The sequence below is a fragment of the Canis aureus genome, chromosome 12 (genome assembly GCF_053574225.1).
Source record: "Canis aureus isolate CA01 chromosome 12, VMU_Caureus_v.1.0, whole genome shotgun sequence".
Taxonomy (NCBI): Eukaryota; Metazoa; Chordata; class Mammalia; order Carnivora; family Canidae; genus Canis; species Canis aureus.
In genome coordinates this window covers 41,160,675-41,182,649 of record NC_135622.1, presented here as the reverse complement: position 1 = coordinate 41,182,649, position 21,975 = coordinate 41,160,675, and the positions used below count along the sequence as shown (strand labels likewise).

Below are 21,975 nucleotides of genomic sequence, written 5' to 3'. Positions count from 1 at the left end.
CATTACACAAAGAAGATGGTAAGGTTCAAAATTATTTAACTTATTTGCACAGACCTGATAATTTCTAGAGCTGGGATTCAAACCCCAGTCTCACTCCAAGCTCTTCCCTTCCCTCTGTTCTCTGATGTCTCCCAGTCAACAAACCTCTAAACTTGAAAATGCTCAGAAAATAGCTTCTGAGAACTGATGGAGATAAGCAGCCCTGATAGCCTGACCATGCCATCTTGACATGCAGTTTTCTATGAATGGGTTGATAATGATGATGGGTATAGCTGAGGCAGTACACTGGGTTCTAATCTTATCTCTGCTACTAATTGACTGAGATATCCCAAACAATTGCATTTCTCCAAATATGGCCATAAATATGTTTAAATAGCTAAATGGATGGTTAAATCAGTGAATGCTCAACTGAGGAAGCTGTTGGTGACTGGCTCTCTCTCTGCCTGGGGCAGCCCTAAAGGACCCTTGGAAGTTTGATCATGGCTAGAGACTAAGTTCAGACTTCATCATCTATTGCCAGTCCAAATATACTGGTACAGAAGCATGGAAGTGTCTGCATGCAGTAGAGGACAGGGAGATAAAAAGCTCATGTGGCTGCTCTTGCTAGATTTCCTTGGCTGGTCCCTGAGAATGTCCCAAAACATGGAGTTTCATATGAAGAACATACTGGAAATTAAATCATAGGACAGAGTGAGCAAAATAGAAATCTCCTAGGCCAGGAAAGAAAGAAAAGGGGAAGACAGAAGCAAACATAAAATTTTGACACAAGAAGGAAATTCATCCTCCCAGGAAGAAGCTAAGGAGATGCTGGGGCATCAGAATGGATAAGAAAAAAGTATTGGATTTGTAAACATCAGACAGACCTTATAGTGACTCCTGGGTGACTTCAGAGAGGTCATTCATCCTCCTGAGATTTCCTTTCCCATCTGTAAAATGTGGGTAACAGACCTATCCCACCCACTTCACGAAGTCATGCTGAGTTCAATGAGACAAACCAGAACAAGAAGAGCAGATTAATGCATCCCAAATGGGTTTCCGAATGCTCTGCAAGTCATCTTTGTTATTCTTTCTCCATAGAACAATGCAATTGATATGTGAATATACTCACTTCCTCTACTTGCACTTTTTTTTGAGACTGTAAACAAATATTTACTGTACAAAGTTTGCAGAGAGAAACAAAAGCGTGTGAAACATACTCTCAACCAATTTAGGGAATGGAAATACCTACCAAAACTCCTATCCCATAATTGGTAATAAAGCTAGTTTGGAACTTTAATGGGCTGAATAACGACCCCCAAAGATGTCTGCATGTCCTAAACTCCAGAACCTGTGAATATGTAAAGTAATATAGCAAAGGAGAATTAAAGTTCCAGATGGGATTAAGATTGCTAATCAGCAGACTCTGAAATGGGAAGATTATCCTGAATTACATGGGAGTGGGGGGGGGGGGCAATGTAATCACAAGGATCCTTTATAAGTGCAGAGGGGCCAGAGAGGGAGGAGAACCAGAGGGAAGGTAGCATGGAAAAGACTTGGCCTGATGTTGCTGGCTTTGAAGATCGAAGAATGAGGTCACGAGCAGAGGGATGGGGGTAAGGGTAGCCTTGAAAAGCTAGAAAAAGACAAGAAAACAGAATTTCCCCTAGAGCCTCCAGAAGGAATTCAGCCAGCCTAGTGAGACATAATTCAGACTTCAGATATCCAGAACTCAAGCTTATAAATTGGCTCTGTTCTAAGACACTGGGCTTTTTATAATTTCGTACAAGAATCACAGGAAACTAATACAAGAATTCAGTTCATTTGTTTTTTGGTAAACAAATGAAGTCCAAAACAAGCATTTATCATGCTCATGAACTCTGGGAGTCAAGAGTTCAGGCAAAGCACAGTGGGGATGGTTGCTCATGATATCTGGGTCCTCAGCTGGAAGGCCACAAGGCTGAGGGCATTTTGACAGCTAAGTGCTAGAATTATCTGAAGGTTCATGTACTCATATGTCTAGCAGTTGATACTGTCATCTAGGACATTAGCTGGCATTGCTGGTTGGAACACCATATGACATCTCCAAGTAGCTGGGACTTCCTTAGAATACTTTTCCAGGGGATCCCTGGGTGGTGCAGCGGTTTGGCGCCTGCCTTTGGCCCAGGGCGCGATCCTGGAGACCCGGGATCGAGTCCCACATCGGGCTCCCGGTGCATGGAGCCTGCTTCTCCCTCTGCCTGTGTCTCTGCCTCTCTCTCTCTCTCTCTCTGTGACTATCATAAATAAATAAATAAATAAATAAATAAATAAATAAATAAATAAATAAGAATACTTTTCCAGAATGTCATATAGTTGGAATCATACAGTATGTAGCCTTTTCAGACTGGCTTCTTTCACTAAGCAACATGCATTTAAGTTTCTTTCGTGTTTTTTTGTGGCTTGATAGCTCATTTATTTTTATCACCAAATAACATTTCATTATATGGATGTACCACAGACTGTTTGCATTCACCTTCTGAAGGACATCTTGGTCACTCCCAGTTTGGGGCAATTACGAATAAAATTGGTGCAAACATTTGTATCAGGTTTTCACTGTGGACATAAGATTTCAATATATTTGGGTAAATGCCTAGGAGCATAATTATTGGATCATATGGCAAGACTATGTTTAGCTCTGTAAGAAACTGCCAAACTGCCTTCCAAAGTGAGTGCCATTTTGCATTCCCACCAGCAATGAACAAGAGTTCCTGCTGTTCCATATCCTCGTCAGCATTTGGTGTTGTCAGTTTTTCATGTTAGCCATTCAAATAGGTGTATAGTGAGATCTCATTGTTGTTTTGATTTGTAATCCTCTACCGACATATGATGTTGAGGATCTTCTCACACATGCCAGGTACAAGACTGCTGCTAGAATCACATAAGGATGTCTGTTCTCCACCCACCATGATCCTTGGGAAATAGAGAATTCTCTTACCAGGGAGCAGGTGATATCAGTCTCTGATGTTTCTCTATTCTGGAAAAAGGTAAAATTTTGTTTTTAAAAATAAAATCAGAGATAGGGCCTTAAGTTTCTCCTTCTGTGAGTCTAAAATGTCACTATCCTTTCCTTGGGGATGTCAGAAAAATTAATATTGTCAGTGTAATCTAACAAAGCTACACTTGTGTTTTCTTCCTTCCAGTACTGCATAAGCCACCTGTATCAACACAGAAGTTTAAAGCATTCTATAGTATTCTCTTAAATTCAGTTTCATCAGCAGCTCATGGTGCTCCCCAAATCAGCTGTGACTTCTGAGAGTTCAGACTCATCTCTGCTCACCAGTTTTCCAATAGAAAAACAGTCATTTCCTCAAAACCAATTGTTCCCATCACTAGGATGGTAATAAATCCGTGGACAGATGTTTTGCACTGGTTTCCTAGTAGTCCTAGATGAGGTCCCCACATGTAACAGATGTGAACCTTATTCTATAACATTTAACATAATAAATTTCACATGTTTTTATTTCTTGAAGTAAAGTTTAATCTTTTCTGATCCCCCATTCCACTGGGTTGGTAACACATTTAACTTTAGTCACAGCTGGAGTGTACTTTCCTGACTCACGGCTGGCAAAGTTCCCAGGGACCTGGCACAGTATGTGCCATTCAGGAACGGCTCTCTGATCCATGATCCATCACTAATACAGTATTGTCCAAATCCATGAAATCCCACAAAGATGAGCATCTGCTTTGTTCTGGATTCACAGTCAAGGCTGAGTGTACAGGGTGCCAAGTCCAGCTTCCTTGGGGTACCCGAGAAGACATTTTTTCCTGAGATCCTGTCACTACCCCACAGTTATCTTTAGGGGCCAGTCACTTGTGCCCATAACCTGATGAATCCAAGAACTTTTCCTTTCCTCCAACTCTTAGGGAATACTCTAAATCCTCCTTCTCCTATGGCACCCTCAACACCTTGAGCCTCCTGGACACCAAATATTTGCCTCCACCTTCTCTTCTCTTGCAGCTCAGCACGATCTCCTCCAGAGCACAGACTCTGGCAAAATAAAATCCAAGAGAGGCATTGTCTTCTGAGAGTGCTGAGAACTTCTGCTTCCTACAGAAGCTTCCTCTACGGGAATGGAGGCCTGAGTGGAAAATGAAAAGTGTCAACTCTATTGCATTAACAACAATGCCCCAATTGCTATTTCAGTAAATCATGCTACCACAGTTAAATTAGTGTCATTATAGGAAAGAACCTCTTCTAGAAGGGTTATTATCACCTATATATCCCAAAGTACACTTAGAGGAGTTAGAGGCCCTCTAACTCCTATAATTTCAACCATTTCACCTTCTTCCTCTGCCCATCAGTATATTGCCTTCAATCTGCCTGATTGTTTTTCGAGTGGTTTTGGATAGAGTGGTGTTGTCTGGAACTCTCTCTCCTGTTACATTGTGAGTCTCTTAAGGGCAAGGCCTGATTCTTCTGTAATGGTCAGGTCCCAATTGGAAACAGATGACACATAGAAACTGGGTAATGTCAAGAGGATTTCTTTACCAAGGGACTAATTTACCAAGCTGTAGACAAGATTCAGGGAACATCAAAGGACAGTGTGGGAATCTAGAGCTAGTAAAAACTCAAAGAGATGAGAGAGGGTCAGATAAATGGATCCCTGCAGGAAACAGTAGGGTAGAGTCAGTAGCCAAACTGAAGTGACCACAGACAGAGGGGCATGGAATGCCAATATCCCAGCCTCACTCTCCTCTGACTAGGTTCTCCATTGGTCAAACCCAACCAGAAACCAGAGCATCAACACCATTAAGGTAATTCATACAGCTCAACCTTGGGGCTGGCAACAAGGTGGCTTCTGTGGGCTCTAAATACTGTGACTAGTTCTTCTATCAGATTGAATCAACTCTAGTCTGTACCCTCAAGAGTCTTAGGGTCTAGTGATAGAGAAGGGACTCAAACACAGGTCTTTGGGCCCTAAGTCCACAATCGTCCCATTCCTCTTTGCTGTACTGAATCCCCCCATGATTCTGAACCATACAAGTACTCAGCCTGAGATATTCAATCCATCACTTGATTATAAGCTGTTTTATAATTCACATGAGTTCTTTTCTTACCTCCAGTTCAACTCTGGGAGAACAAAACTTTCATCTTGTACCTTTCTTACAGCTGTGAATGTAGCTCACTGTCCATAGAAGTTCCCTGATATCAGACGAGTGAGCCATTGAAAGGATCTTAAAAGTGTCCACATAGAGCCAAGCTCCAGGAGTGGGGAGAGGACTCCCTTTGAATGATTGCCGTACCGTTTCTATATAGATTCTTGGGCAAAGAATTGCCCAGAATCAGGAATAGTTTCCAATCATCCCCTCTCCCCTCTCCGTACCTATTTTAAAGCCCCAGGGGCAGTCCCAGACATGCCCCCAAAATAGAAATGTGATTCAGGGGCACTGAGTCATTCAGTCAGTCGGCCACTCAATTAACAAATAATTATTGAGTATCTCCTAGGTTTCAGGCACTGAGCTAGATACTGGGTATACAGTAAGAAATAAGACATTAGACCTATAAACTTGCAAATTAATGTAAAATTGGAAAATGTGATAGGTACAGTAATTAAAAAAAATAAAAAAGAGTGGCTTAAGAGACTAGCAGAGACATGACCAAGGTGATCAGTGCCCTGCCCACACCCCCAGCTTGCCCTGGAGGTCACCGCACACAGCTCCATCCTGCGAGTGGCTTCCTGCACTGTCTTCAGGGCATTCTCCACCCTGCAGTCTATTCTGGGGGAAGTCAGTTGAATCAGAGAGTTGGTGTCCCAGGATCAACCGCTATAATCAGAGATGAGAGTTGGTGGGTAAACACTCGAGTTTTCTCACCCTTCACGGACAGTTCTGAAGCCTGCTGCACACAGGCTTTCTCAGTGGAGGAACAGCGCCCCCGATGCCCACAGCAGTAACCTGCCCATTAACCCAAGCTTGGCTAGCTTTGTCCCCTTTCCTCTATCACGTCCTCATCCCCATACTGGCACTTCCTGGAACTGCCCCCCCAAACTTGTCTCAGGGTTTTCTTTTGGGAGAATCAAAAGTAAGACAATAGAAAACTCACTCACACGAAGGTCAATGCCCAATTATACTGAGACCCCTCCAAACTCAGGAGTCTGCAACATCAGTCAAATGTATTCTGAGGCCAGACGTTGAACTTTTGGAAAACAAGTGAGTCAAAGGCTGGTAGTACTTCTTTATTGGGGATGAAGGGAAGATGGAGAACAGATGCTGGGAGGGGAGTGGGATGGGGGAGGGAGGGACACAGGGTGTGACCGTATGGCAGGACCAGCTGGCAGCCACAGGGAAGAGGACGACTGTCCCAACCATTCCACAGAAAGACAGAACTCAGTTCCTTTTCACCACCTCATGGTGATTTGGATCATACAAGGCCAAGATAGGAGCATTACTATAGCAAGCAACACCACATGGATTTTCTTCCAGACAAAGGACAGAAAAAGGTACTTTGTAGCCTTACTGACTGACTTAAAATTCACATTTAATAGTCCCTCCTCTTCCCATCTCAAACTTCAGGGAAAAGACTCTTCACTACTAAGGTATTTCCTTCTGTGATTACCAGGACATCTTGAAATCCTCGTCATTTAGCAGAGAGAAAGAGAAGATGCTCAAAAATATGTGTAATGAAGAAATAAGCATGGAAGGTGAGTTCTGGGGTGTGTCTCCTTCCCTCTCCTGGTGTTTCTCCCACTTGAGGGGAGCTCAGGAACAGCATCCCTGACTCCGCCCCTCCTCCCACTTCCTGTGCCCTTTCTTGCTTCCCACATGTAGAAGACAAAGCTGGAGAAGGTAGCTCAGCCCTTTCCTTTCCTCTTCCTCTCCAGAGTGAGCTGTCCACAGGGCAAGAGTTCTCCTGGCTCTAGCACCACTGAGACAAGGCAGACAGATCTGCCTAATCCTGGGGTTCAGCCCTTGCTGAAGACCATTGCCATAGTCTCCAGTATCAGCTACATGACTAATAACAGCAAATTTTGGTCCCCAACAACTCTTTCATCTATGCCTTAAGAGTTCAATTCATTAACGTGCAACATTATGGAAAGAGAATTACATAACTTCAGTGGGACAGAATGATAGTCTGAACTAAAGTGGCCTGAGTTCAGCTGGTCTTTCACTTACCAGCTGTACGAACTTGGCATTTTATTTTATCTCTATGGGATTCGATTTCTTCATTGTCATGAATAGTGGATGAGATGAATTCTAAGGTCCCTTCCATGATTCTAAGAAGTAGGATGCACAGGGTCTTGCACCTCTGGGAAGGTTCCTCTGTGCCACTTGGTCTGGGTGCGATGTCCCTTTTTCCAAGAAGCCCTGACTCCCTGCTTTTTCCTTCATGACAACATGTAGCAAATTGTTTACAGTTGCACACATCCTCAACTCATCAGTGAGCACTGGGCAGGCTCCATGTTTGTCTTGTTCCCTGCTGCATCCCCAGCACCAGTCACATCTCACAGTAGGTATTTAAAAGAGTTGCTGAATTTATAACTGTGATATAATCCAAGGGGCCAGAGGCCCCTGTGGCACAGCTAGCCACCGCTCCCTGTGTGGTAGGAGGAGAAGCATGACTGTGGTACATCTAATCACCTCTCTTATGCTACATAATCCAGAGAATCTACCTGGGAAGTAGAACTGATGCAAGAGAGCAAATCTGGATTTTGTGTTTATTTCTGAAAAGACAAATATCTTTCCATATTGTTTTGCAGACAAATTTATTAATGCTGGGGAAACTGCAAGCCACCTTTAGGGGAGAGGCAACCTCCTCTCCCATTGAGTCATCCATATTTATGGGCATCTGGGTTGGGGCCATTGCCGTGTATGTGCTCAGATTGTCAGTGAAGCTTTTAGCCATTTGGAAAAGCACAATAAACTCCTCTCTGTTCCCATCTGCACAAGCCCATGCTGCAATCATTCCCCTCTGCAAGCCCTACCTGCTGTCATGAGACTTCTCCTCTCTGGGATTGGAGGAAATGAACAAATCAACCCTGAGCACGCTTCAGGTGGCTCTATGACCTTGCATTCCTCCCCCCGTGACCTTTCTCATGTTGCTCTTTGCATGGGCGGCTCTAGCCATTACATTAGCAACACACAATTACACCTTCAAGGTAGATTCAAGTTCAGGCTCTACCAGGACATAAATACCTTAATGAGGTGACAGCCATGCAAAACTTGTAAGTGACATAAATCAGGGCTCTGATAGACTGCAAAAGATATGTTGGCAGGTTCATGCCCCAGCAGAAAGAAAAAGAAAAAGAAAGAGAGAGAGAGAGAAAGAGAAAAGAGAGAGAGAAAGAGAGAGGCTGGTAGTTGCCTGAAGCACAGTATTTTTCCAAGTGATTTCTAATGTTTTCATCCAAAATTTGCACCCTTGTCCCTACTGCTCTGATTCCTCTTCTGGTTTAAATTCCCACTGACACATCCAGGATTCAGCACTCATGTTCAGCAAGTGCTACCAGTTGACAGAGGGATACTCTGGTTCTAGGTTTTCTTTGCCTCTGGTATCTGGTATCTTAAGATACCCCTTGACCCATGTAGTGGGGAGTGGTGGGGTCTCAACTTCACAGATTCCTACATTTCTGTCAGGGGTCTAAGGGAATATGAATCTCTCATCTAAAGGCAGAGTGGTTGGGGGGCCACTATCCAGCCTGCACCACAGCCAGGAAAGGGGACTCTATGGTTGGTGGTCTGGCCATGAGGTGACAGAAGGACGTCTTGTCCCTGAGCCTGCTCACCCACACTCTAACAGCCTTCCACTCCGTTCAGTATTGATTGCAGTTCAGAAGAGCTATTACTCAAAATGCTCCTGGCCATTCCCTCAAGTCCAGACATGTAGGGTTGTAACTAAGGCCAGATCCTGAGAAAGCAGTGAAAGCTAAACTCCAGGGTCAGAGGTCAAAATAAAAGAAAATAACAAGTAGCAGACCCTTGGAGATGTGCTCAGCCTATAGTTATCCCCACCAATTGCCATTTCCTTGAAGAGTTCAGTGACCACTTAAGCACAGCTGTTTAGAGTGACGCCCAACATTGCGAGGCCTGGTTACCCCTCACAACAGCCCCACCAGCTCTCATGAACTTCAGAGTAGCTGTGCCCACAATGATGAGAACAGAGCGAGCAGCCATGTTTTCCCAATTTAGTCTCAGAATGGAGGGGCTTAGTACAGCATTGTCCAATGCAAATATAATGTGACATGTGCCATTTTTAATTTTCTAGTAGCTACATTTAAGTAAATGTAAAAGCAAACAGACAAAATAATTTTAATAATATATTTTACATAAGCCGATCCATCCAAAATGTCATCTCAACATGTGATATAAAAAATTAGTTGAGATATCTTACTTTCTTTTTCTATAGCAAGGGCTCTGAAATATTATATGCATTATACATCTACAGCTCCCCTCAATTTGAACCAGCCACATTTCAATTGTTCAACAGGCACAAACACCCAGTGGCTACCATTTGAACAGCATAGTTCTGGTGGGATTCCCAGAGATTCACACTCTTTTATGTTCTCCAGTCATTCTAGAGATGCCTGCTTCAGGTGTACACGTAAGAAACAAGGGGCACTACGGAAGCCAGAAGCATAAAGCATGGCATGCCACAGGAATCAGCAATAGCAAGTAAGAGCATGTCAGTCTGACCCCAGATAGAAGGAATGACCAACCACTCTGCACATATGCTCTCCTGCTCCCTAAGGGGTAGAAGTATCCCAGATTCCTATCTGCTTTGAAATGGGTTCCCCAAAGCCAGAAATGACTGGATCTTGGCTGCAAAATGATTTGATGAGAGCTGCTACTAGTGGCAGGCAGATTTATTAGGTTTGGCCTACAGATCAATGCCCACCTAAACTTTAAAAAAAAATTTTGAATTGAGTGCACACACTTAGAAATTGAGTGATTTCACTTAAAAATCTAGTTTCCCAGCTTCTCTTGAAAAATCAGATTTGGGAAAACTGGGCCCATATGTCTACATGACAACACACTGAGCCAATACACCTGCCAACCTAAGTGGGGCACCTGCTGTCCCATCACTACAGACTCCACCTCTTCCTATTATCTTTCCTACAACAGCAGCCAGGTATTAGTTGCCATTTATCATTGTACCTGATCTTCTAATTATTTAGAGAAAAAAGAATAAAATATTTCTGGCCCCTATGTGTATAACCAAAGTGGGAAAACCAAGATTGGTCAAGTGTGCCACATGCTTTCTGTATCTTGTCTGAGTTTCTTATTGTGACCTACCTTGGGGGCATTTGAGTTTGTGACCCTGTGATGGCTCTGTGCCCACTATCCACCATGGAGAAGTCAGGTCCAGCAGGTCTCTCTATGTTTTTGAAAGTCTGAAAGTCTATTTTTGTCTAAAATGCACCAGCCCTCCTTCCAGCAATGAAATTCTGCAGTACTCTACATTGAGCTCCTGGAACAGAGACAGAGGAAATTGAGCTCAAATTGTCCTTCCCTTTTTTCAAACCAAAAAGAAGGAGGGAGTCATGACCCTCACAGACAGGAGAGGGGAAAGTTTACATCAAACTTATCTAGGCACAATGATCACTAGGCCAACCCTGGCATACCTATTTTCCTGGTAAAACCCAGATCCTGTTGACAGCACCTAACAGGGTGAATTTCCCCTTTTTTCCACATTCTACACCCCATCTCTGCACCCCAACTGTCCCAGAAGTATGTAGGTCTAAACCTGTACTATCCCATCTCATTTCTTTGCATGCCTCTTCCCCTTTCTAATGTGTTAGCTCTTTAAGACCAGAGTCCAGAGACCTTATTTATCATATTTCTTTGCACCTTTTGCATCTGTGGCACCTGACATAGTCTCTTCTAAAACAAAAAGTGACAAAAAGAAATAAGCAAGAATAAAGTAAGTCAGCCCTAGAATTACTACCTTGCTACATTTCTTTTTATTCATTGTATGACCTTGGGCAAATAAAAATCTTTCTAAGCCTGAGTTTCCTCATCCATAAAGTGAGAACAATGATTCTCATCTCTCAGGGTTAATGTGAAGATTTGCTGGGGACTACTCTTAGAGTGCCTTAGCCCAACATCTGACCTATAGTGGAGGTTGGGGAAAGGTGAGTTCACCTTGCCCCTGAGCTGAGGCAGAGAGGTGATAGATACTGGGCTGACCTCACCACTGGCCCTCACCCAACTACCTATCAGCAAGAATGCAAGTCTCTGCTCAGTCCCTTAGATCCAGGCTGCTGTGACTCTCAGAATGATCTTATCCTGGCCAGATGGGCAAGTAGGAAGAGATGTCCCCCTAATCTGTGCCTTGTTCCAGAAAAGACTCACAGTTGAAAACATGAACAGCAATGTACTCAAGGGGTACAGATGAGAATACTACTCCCTTGATTTCATTTCTTAATGCATGTTAATTAGCTTGTTTGTCTCTCTTGCTCCATTTCACTAAAAACCAGCCAGGCCCCTCTCTTTCCTCAGGTGGTTTGTCTCTGAATCAGGGCAGCTGAATCCTCTGGAACCTTCTCAGTCCCATCTGTTTCACTCCATATCCAGAACCCAGAGTCACAATTTCTACTGGAACCACCCCAACTTGGATGACTGTCTTTCAGGACTTCCTTCTCTTGCCCCTCTGGACAGAAGGGGAAGCCAATATGGAGTGAGCTAAAGATGACATATAAGGCAAGAAATATTAGTCTTTCAAGAAGTATACGTGAGAGAAGAGAAATATGGAATAGTAACTGTCAGAAGATATACAGCATCCTGGAGATTTTTGTTTTAAGGATGGGAACATATTTTCAAGATGACAAGTTTAGCCATCATTCTCTAGATGACCATCATTCTCCCCTTTTTAGGAGCCTGGGAGCCTGACTGCCTTTCTAATCACATGAAAACTCCTTCCCTTTTTCTATCTAGGTAAAAGCCTTCCTTCTTAAAATTTGTTTAAGGCATCTCACACACTAACCCCCTCCTGAACTATAACCATTTCTTCCTTGTGGTATATTCCTTGGAACTCATCATCACTGTACTTACCTCCACCTTATGAAAAAACCATCTGGTGATGTCTGTAAATTTGGCAGAGGAAGGACCTCTGAAAATCCTCTCCTCCATAAAATTAACTGGAATACTGGCAAAAGTTATCAAAATTAACTTCTTCAGGGCTCTGAAAATTAACCAAAGGTTTGAAACATTCCAGGGAACATTTATTCAGGAAAAAAGATCAAACCTCAATAAGAACAGTGAACATTATGGCATTTTAACTTGCCCTATTCCCAGCTGCCATCCCGCCCCAGCTCAACAATATCTCCATCCACAAACCCAACAGCCTACAATCACAATGAAAACCAGCATCCTGGCAGCCACCAGAGGGGGCAGGGCAGCGGGGAGCACCTCCAAAGCTTAATTTCCAGAGAACTGCAAATATCTGACCTGCCTTGTAATTCCCTGGAAGATCCCATTAAAAGGCCTATCATTATTTGACCTGAATTGGAGCTTGTCCAAGTGCCTTAATGGAATAGAATTGAAAATCCACAAATAAACCTTTACATTTACAGTCAATTGATTTTTGACAAGGGGGCTAAGACAATTCAATGCGGGAAAGAATGGTCTTTTCAATAAATGGTGTTGGGGCAACCGAATGGTAACATGCAAAATAATGAAGTTACACCTCAGTCCCAAATCATGTCTAAAAGTTAACATAAAGTGAATCAAAAACCTAAATGTAAGAGCCAAAACTACAAAGCTCTTAGAAGAAAATATGGGTGTAAAGCTTCCTGACCTCGGATTAGGTAACAGTGTCTTAGCTAGGACACTGGAAGCACAAGCAATCAAAGAGAAAACAGAGAAACTGAACTCCATCAAAATTAAAGACTTGTGCTTCTAACGACATAACCCAGCAGTGGAAAGACACCCCACAAAACTTCAAAAAATATTTGCAAATCATGTCTGATGAAGATCTAATTTCACATACATATAACAACTCAACAATATAAAAACAAATAATTAAAAAATGAACAAAGTATTTGCATAGACATTTCTACAGAGAAGATATACAAATGTCAATAAGCACATGAAAAGATGTTCAATATCATCAGCCATCAGAGAAATGCAAATAAAATCAGCAATGAGATACAACTTCATAGCCACTAAGATGGTTATAAAAAAAAAATAACAACAAGTGTGGTAAAGATATAGAGAAACTGACACCCTCTATTGCTGATGGGAATATAAAATGGTACAGGGAAAGAGTTTCCCTGTCCCTCAATAAGTTAAACATAGATATTATATAACCAAGCATTTCCACTCCTCAGTATATGCCCGAGAGAATTTAAAACATGTCCACACAAAACTTGTTCATAAATAAATGTTCGTAGAGCATTAGTCATAATAGCCCCAAAGTGAAACAAATCAAATATCTATCAGTGATGAATGGATAAAGAAAACGTGGTATATCTATTCAATGGACTATTACTCAGCAAAAATAAGAATTACAGTATAATGCAGCCTACAACATGGATGTATCTTGAAAATATTATAGGAAGTGAAAGAGGTTAGTAACAAAGAGGACCACATATTGAATGATTTCATTTACCTAGAATGTCCAGAAGAGGCAAATCTATAGAGAAATTATTATTGTCATCAGGGGCTGGAAGAAGGGGGATATGGGTAAGGACTGCTAATGGGTATGGGATTTACTTGGAGTATGATTAACATGTTCTAAAACTAGGGAGTGGTGATGAATGCACAATTTTGTGAATATACTAAAAAACACTTTTAAAAGATGAATTTTATAGTAAATACATTATATCTCAATGAAAGAAAAGGCCACCTGCCTTTGGGCCGTGTGATTTTCAGCTACATACCCTTTCTTATTATTTTCCACTCCTCATCAATCGGATGGTGTCCACCAAAAAATAAGCTATCTGGTATTACTGTCTCAACTTCCCAAACTTGCCCTCCTCCCACCACTCTTATCTCCTACTTCTATGAAGCTGAGCTATAATGTGTGTTCTTCCTGAAAATTCCTCCCACCCAATTACTGAAATTTATACCCATTCCAAAAACCTTCCTCCCATTACTGGAACATGAAATACCCAACTCCTTTCCAAGGCCAGTCTGTCCCTGATGCCCTTTACCACACTCCCTCCAGGCTTGAAGGTCCTGCTGCATCTCCAAATCTTCTCATTTTATATCTTCAATTTCCCCCTTTTTGGTAAATCTGTCTTAACTGTTATCCTGAAAATATGCTTACATGGCTCCCATCCTTAAGAAGAAACTTTCCTTGGTACTGGGTTCATTTCCATTTACTATCCCATTTTTCTCTTCTTTTGTTCAGGTAAACTTCTCCAAGAGTGGTCACAGTTATTCTGGCAACTCCAACTCACTCCACTTTGGTTCCCCTTCCTATCCTTCATCTACTGACCCCACTCTATGATCACTAGATAATTTCCTAACTCTCAAATACTATAGGTAGTTTGGGTACCATTTTTCTCCTATACTGCGCTGCATGTGATATTGATGATCACTTCTTCCCTTTTGACATTCTAGCCCCTTGACTTCCAGGACTCCATACACTCCTGGCTCTTCTCCTGTTATTCAAACCATTCTTTCAGGGCATCTTTGGAGGGCTCTTTCTACCCCAGCACAATCCTTCAGTATTGGTATACTCAAGGCTCTTCCTAAATGCTCTGCTCTTTATAGTCTGCTTTTCTCCATAAATGATATCATGATTTTAACTATATATGTTGATGATTCCTAGGTTTCTCTTTCCAACCTAGACATCAAGATATATGCAACAGCCTTCTGTATGTGTCTAGTCATCTCTTATGTACCTTAAATTGAGCAGGCCCAAAACAAAACTCATCATTTCAGTTGGCCATCTATCTTCACTAGTCACACAAGCCAAAAACAAACAAACAAACAAACAAACAAACAAGCAAACAAAACCTTAATTCTTTTCTGTTTGACTTTTTAACTCCCATATTTAGGCAACAATACTATAAATATTACCTGTAAAATATTTCTTTAATCTGCATTTCTCTTTCCAAATTTAATTAGGCTTTCCATCAAGGTTAGGGCAAGAACCCCAAGAAACCTCTTCACTGGCTCCCTTCCTTCCATGCATATGTTCTCAAGTCCATTCTTTATATAGCTGTTAGCATGACCTTTCAAAACATTCTCCTGGTTCACACATTTCAAGGCTGACCTACAGGATGAAGTCAAAACTCAGGAAAAGTCCATGGCTAAAAGGACTCCTTCCCATCCTGATTCCTTTCATTATTAACTCATCACTTTCACAGTCTTTCACCCTCACTATTCTGTCAATGAGATCTTATATTTTCATTCCAGAAACTTGGACCTGCTTATAGTTCCCCTATAGTCCCCAGCCCTTATAACACACACACACACACACACACACACAGAGAGAGAGAGAGAGAGAGAGAGAGAGAGAGAGAGACAACCATTCTCTATGTCTCAGAGGAGAGAACAAGCATATATCTCCTTTCATCTCCATTACTTCCTGGATTATTTCTACTCAGCCCTTAAGTAGCCTCTAAAGGTTTACTTCCTCAAGGTACAAATCCTGCCCAGATCCTTCACACTTGACCTACTCTTAGATAAGTTAAGGTTTTCATGTTGTTTAATGCCTCAAACATATATCACTTATTATATTTACTGTATTATGTTTTAATAATCTGTGTCTCAGGATGCCTGGGTGGCTCAGTGTTTAAGCGCCTACCTTCCGCTCAGACGTGATCCCGGAGTCCCAGGATTGAGTCCCACATTGGGCTCCCTGCATAGAGCCTGCTTCTCCCTCTGCCTGTGTCTTTGCCTGTGTGTGTGTGTGTGTGTGTGTGTGTGTGTGTGTGTGTTTGTGTGTCTCATGAATAAATAAATAAAATCTTAAAATAAAAAAGGCCTGAGTTTGTGCCCACTTCTATGAAGAGGAAGCTGAAGTCAGCCTCACCCATATACCATAGTGGTAAGAGTTGGATAAGAGTGGATAACAAAAGGAAAATTGAGATTTTCCTACCAGAAGAAGCAAAATAATGACTAGAGGAGTGGAAACCACAGTCATCCACAATAGGATCTCTTGGTTTGTAAGCTCTTTAGGACAACATTTATTCTCCCTCTCCAGTGGCCTACAGATCCTGTAAGCTGCTCCATTCATACTAGCTACCTACTCCAGATTGTTGACTGACTGATGGGTGAGTCACTATAGACAACATCAGCAGCGAATGAGTTTGTCAGCATGTGCACAGGGCAAGCATTACAGAGCAGGTGGAGGCTCTGGGTGGGGAAAATTTTGCCTTGCAGAGTGCTGAGTATTTATTTGAATTAATGGCTTTCAAGGTTGCCAGATTTTAAATGGAAACCAAATATTTATTGGTGATAAATGGTAAAGAGAAAAAGTATACTTTGGGGGTAATCATTCATGTGTTCCCACTCATCTGTCACTGGGGCAATTGAATTTCAATCCCATCAACTGGGGACCCAAGCAATAACAATCATATTTATAATTCCCCACACTTATATAGTGCTTTAGCATTTGCAAGGTCTTCCCACATGTTATTCATTTTGGCTTTAAATCACATGCCTGTGCAAGTGGGATTTGTTATCCCCATTTTATGGATGAGGAGACTTTAGGTGTTAAGTGATTTACCTATGGGTGACAGAGCAGGGGTTATTACCCATGCTGCCTGATGCCAAAACCACAGCTTTCACCGAGATACCACACTGTATCCTCACCCCCTCTCCTTGTCAGTCCCCCTAAAACATAGTAATGGCATTAGCTGAGGGCTTTTCAAGTTGCCATGCCTTTTCATGCACATAATCTTATCTTGACAACAATCTGTAAGATGGATATTATCCCACTTTTTTTGGTGAGTGCTTCCAGATCAAGAGTGTGACTACCAGTCCTAGAGAGGTGAGCCAGAGATAGAAAGTACTGCTTGACCAGTTACTTTTTTCCTCGAAAGTTCTTCACTGTGTCCAGCTTCCCTTGAGAGAGCCAGATGAATGCCAAGTCCTGGCTGTGTCTGATCATTAATCAAATGCAGGGCACACTCCTCACAGAAACTTTCCTCCTGAAGTGTTCTCTCAAAATGAATCTGTTCTTTCATCTCAATTTGAGTTCTCAACCATCATTCTCAAAGACAATTGTCTATTTGTACAAACCAAATTTCTGACCTTTTCAAATTTTCATCAGTCTTACAGATGAAAGATCCCCACCTCATGCATGTATCTGACCTCCATGAATCCTTCCGTGTCAGCCAACAGCCCCTTTTCTTGACCCGCTTGGGCTTCCTTTTACATGTCAAGTGTCTCATTTGAAGATTTGTTTAACCTCACAGAGAAATTGATATGAGCTCTTTGCTCTTGATAATGGTCAATCATCTTCCACAATCATGAAATCAAGTTCTTCTCTTTCCTGCAGCTGTAGGACTGGGTAACTCAATGACCTTGGACACACTACCTTATAAGATCAGCCACGTTGCTGCATGACTCTACTGTGCCCATTCCTGAGTCAATACATGACAAGGGAAGATATTCTCCTTACTTTATATCATGTATTATAACTAGCTTTTTAGATCAGAGAATGTTGGGGTTACAAAGCTCTGATCATAATCCAACATTTCCTAACTTTATTTTTTTAAGATTTTATTTACTTATTCATGAAAGACACAGAGAGAGAAAGGCAGAGACATAGACAGAGGGAGAGGCAGGCTCCAGGCAGGAAGCCCAATATGGGACTCTATCCTGAGACTACGGATCACACCCTGAGCCAGGGGCAGGTGCTCAACCGCTGAGCCACCCAGGTGGCCCCAATATTTCCTAACTTTAGATAAAAAATTAAGAGTCTCTTGAAGTATCTGATAGAAAATGAAAAATAAAAACAAGGCCTCCTGTAACAAGATTATAGACAGCATCCTTCTTCCCTAAGTTCTCTTGGAAAATAAAATTAGGTGCTATCTTGATCTATTTTGAGCTCTGGGTCCTCCTGTCTTGTACATCCTCACACTAATTTCTCCTTTACCAGTGCAGTAATCTATTTTAATGAGATATACATTCGTGATGTTCTCTTCCATTTTAATACCATAGAAAGAGCTCTAGGCCTGGACTCCTCAGATCTGGGTTCTAATCCTGACTCAACCACACTTGACCTTGCGAAAACCAGAAAGCCCCTATGAGTCTCTACTTCCTGATCTCTAAAACAGGGAATATACCATTATTGTTGTGGCATCAGATGAGTTCATGTATGTAGATGAAAGAGCCCACTGCTGCCACCATCACCACCATTTCTGGAGGACTGCTATACACTGTGGGACAAAGACATCATGCTGACAATTTGTTTGGTCCAAAGGTAAATAAAAATGATTATTTTTTAAATGTCCAGGGTCTTTAACCATCTTTCTTTTTAGAGCAATGAGCCTGGGGCACACAGAAGAATGAAAAAAAAAAAAAAAACAATATGACACTGCATGCTCTCTGCTCCTGGCAGCATAATCTATGCAGATGCTATTGCAGAAAAGATCATGCTTTTCTCCTATAAACCACTGTTTCAGAGAAATACAGCTGACCCTTGAACAATGCAGGTTTGAACTGTGTGGGTCCACTTACATGTGGATATTTTTAAATAAATATAGTACAGCACTGAAAATGTATTTTCTCTTCCTTATGATTTTCTTAACATTTTCTTTTCTCTAGCTTACCTTATTGTAAGAATACAGTATATAATTCATACAAAACACAAAATATGTGTTGTTTTTTTTTTTTTTTTTGCCCCCACCCCTCCCCTCCCCCTCCCCCTCCCACAAAATATGTGTTAATCAACTATCTGGGTTACCAGTGAAGCTTCTTGTCAACAGTAGGCCATTAGTAGGTAAATTTTGGGGGAATCAAAAGTTATACACAATTTTTGATTGTACAGTGGGTTGGCGCCCCTCACCCTCATATTGTTCAAGTGTCAACTTACTGTCTTTGTGAGAGAGGTGTGTGTGTGTGTGCACGCGCGCGCATAGATTTGAGGACCAGGAATAAAATAAAGAACGGACTTATCTTCACAGAGACAAAGAGATCCCCAAAAGGCATCAGGCCTTGGAGTGCCAAAGTCCACCATGGACTATCCCATCTAAGTACCTCTCTCCCTCTCCTTGATGTTGTTAGGGATATAGTCTTAGTTTGAGGTGTGGTGAAAAAGAGTAGATTCTGGTGTGAGATCAACCACTGTGATAGCAGTATGAGTTTTCATTTTTTTTAAAGATGGAGGTTCTTCTATGTTGGATAATTGACAAAGTCCCTCATAAAGGAGGTGAAGAAGAGACTTCAAACCTTGCACAAAGAGGTTAGGTTTTAGGGTGTATAAAAGGGGGATCCCTGTGGAGAATTTATTTGGTTGGTTTTCCCCCCTTGGACTATAGAAAAAGTAAGCACGCATGAATTCACCTTTTTTCCCTACAACTCTGTAATTACCTCTGGTTGCTGCCCTCAGTTATTGAGTCCTCTGCAGAGGTGGATGGAGAACAGAAGGTGCAGGGCAGGGTAAGTGTGTGTGGTCCCTCTACTGAGGCTGACAGGGCTGCCCCATTATCACTTGGTGTGCGATGGGGTCTCCATGTTCCAGGTGGTAACAGCATTAAGGTGAGGATAACCCATGATGGAACTGGGAGAGAGGACACTCATATCATAGAGAAGTGGATGCCAATGGGTATTCAGTATCAGCTATTAATCAAACCTCCCCCTTTCTCTAAAGATGCTGGGAAAGTGAACCTTGAGAGGGGTAAAGGTTGATGCAAGTGACATGCATGTGACAGAGTTCTCTGTGAACTACCAGGCCCACCCCAGTAAGAAAGATGATCAGAGGGTCAAGGTCATCCTCTCTGTAGCTCTCACTACTCATAGACCTCCAGCATTGCAGCCTGTCAGACAGCAGTCACCGGCTCCCAGCCCCCATCCACAGTCCCTGCCCTGAAAGGTTCTAAATGGTACTTCTCCTGGTCACCAGTAGGATGGAGGCAATTTGCCCTGCTGTGATGCTGTGATAACATAGGTCACTTCCCAAATTCTCCTATGCCCGTTGCTGGGCATGGCCAGAGGACTTCTAGGGGCTCAGCTATTCCTGTCTCAGGTGACCTTGCTATTTGCCACTGCCTGGAAAAACAGCAGACATCAATTATAGTAAAATAGCTCCTATTCTTTGGTTCCCCAATGCCACAAGGCCCTCTTGGGAGAAATAAACTGTGTGCTGATCTGAGACAATCACTGTACTCCCTGTTGATTAACCTCTTTAAAAACCAAGCCACTGTTTCCAGAGTAGAAAACCCTTCCTCAGAGTACAGTCACAAGCTGTCTCCAGTGCCTCTCAGTGCTACCATCTTCAGCTTGACCTGAATAAGGCCCTCCCCATACCAGAGCAGCCCTTTTCGGGCAACTTCCACCTTGCAGAGGGCACTGCCTCTGAGATTTAGCTGAGATCACAGAGCTGGGGCCAGGGCTTGCACCCCTATACCATAATAAGTGAGCTATCTCCTCATCCTTCAAAGCAGGGCCCAATGGACAATGTCTGGAGCTCATAAATCAAGTACTAGCAATACATACATTATTTAGAGGTATGGAAATAACCTCCAATACAACTAAAACCGGAGAGAGCCATAAGCGATGGTCTTCAGGGAGTAATACTTGGGAGGAGAAGAGGTGGAAAGGAGGACGTTGTTTTTCATTTTGAGCATTTGTGTATATTCCATTTTTTAACTACGCGTATTATTGTAAGTATTTCAGACGGACTCAAATGAAAAAGGAAAGTAAATAAGAGAGATACATACGAGCCAAAGTACAGTGAAAGAAAATGAGGAAATGATGATCCTGTGTGGAATATAGATGTAGAGAATCCACAGAGCTAGGGAAGAAAAAATCTAAAGATTCCCTCTTCCAGTTCCCTCTCAGCCCTCCACTTATTTACAGGCGGGGAAAGCAGAAGACATTACTTGCCCAAAATCTCAAAGGGAATTTATTCCTACAGTTATCTTACTTCAACAACACAGTCCTGGAGGAAGGGTGGTTGAAGCAGGGAGACAGAACAGAAGGGAACAAGGTCCAAAATCCAATCTGTCATGGTGCCCCAAAGGTCACACGGGTAGTATTAGCAGATTAATTGCCACTCTTGGATTCCCAGCCTGTTTGGCTGCAGGCTTTAACGTGAATGATAGGATGTTGCCCTGGAGAGTCAAGGCTACAGAAGCTGGGCCCACTACCTGATAAAGAGGGGAGTGCAAGGAGAAGTTTTAGAACTGATTTAAAAGACCATGGTTCAGCAATACTCTTGTTCTGTGACCTTAGGGAAGCCACTTAAAATCTGTGCACCTCACTCCCCTGATCTAAAGATTGAGGATAAAGAATGGTACCTACCTCATAGTAATGTTGTAAGGAATAAATAGGCTAATATACATTAAGCACTTAGAACAGTGCATAGCATGTATTAAGAGTCCTATCAGTGTTCCCTTTCCTATCCTACTTACCCCAAACTTCTTAAACTTTAATAAATACATATAAATGGAGAAAATTTTGGTGTATCTGTAGTTGTGAGGCATACTGGAAAAAAAAGTAGATATGAAGGTCTGTTTTATACAAGCTAAGATTCCAAAGGATCTCATGACACTCCATGGGAAGAAAATGTAAGGGAAACTGTTAGTCCCCATGCCAGGAAGCACAGGGACCTGTCTCACCTGCCAGGCCAAGCAATAACTAATGACACCACCCAAGAGGACATTCAGCCACCTGGAAAGAAATTAGCATGTCCCAGGGTCACTGGAGAGAATGCTGTCACTGAAAACAAAGGCAGAACCAAGAATTACATAAATGTCAGATGAAAGTGAACATAAGAGGTAACTCTCCAACAAAATAACTTCCATATGGGGGAAGTAGTAATAAAACCAAATTTTAAAGGACTTTTCAAAGGTATTGTTGAAATCCTCTGAAAAATGAGTACAAAATTTTATCAGTAAG

The 21,975-nt window shown here is 42.2% G+C and overlaps 1 long non-coding RNA gene across 2 annotated transcripts in view; it reads right to left on the bottom strand.

Annotated features, from left to right (window-relative positions):
• Positions 1-2,310: 2,310 nt before the first annotated feature.
• LOC144281036 (uncharacterized) overlaps positions 2,311-21,975 on the bottom strand; it is a 98,221-nt gene continuing 78,556 nt past the window's right edge. Inside the window, exons 3-4 of one of the 2 annotated variants that reach the window (XR_013349487.1) lie at positions 10,249-10,423; positions 2,311-4,097 (exon numbers count right to left, since the gene is read on the bottom strand). This is a non-coding gene — a long non-coding RNA (uncharacterized LOC144281036). The remainder of the gene's footprint in view (positions 4,098-10,248; positions 10,424-21,975) is intronic. The other variant, XR_013349489.1, reaches the window with a different exon arrangement.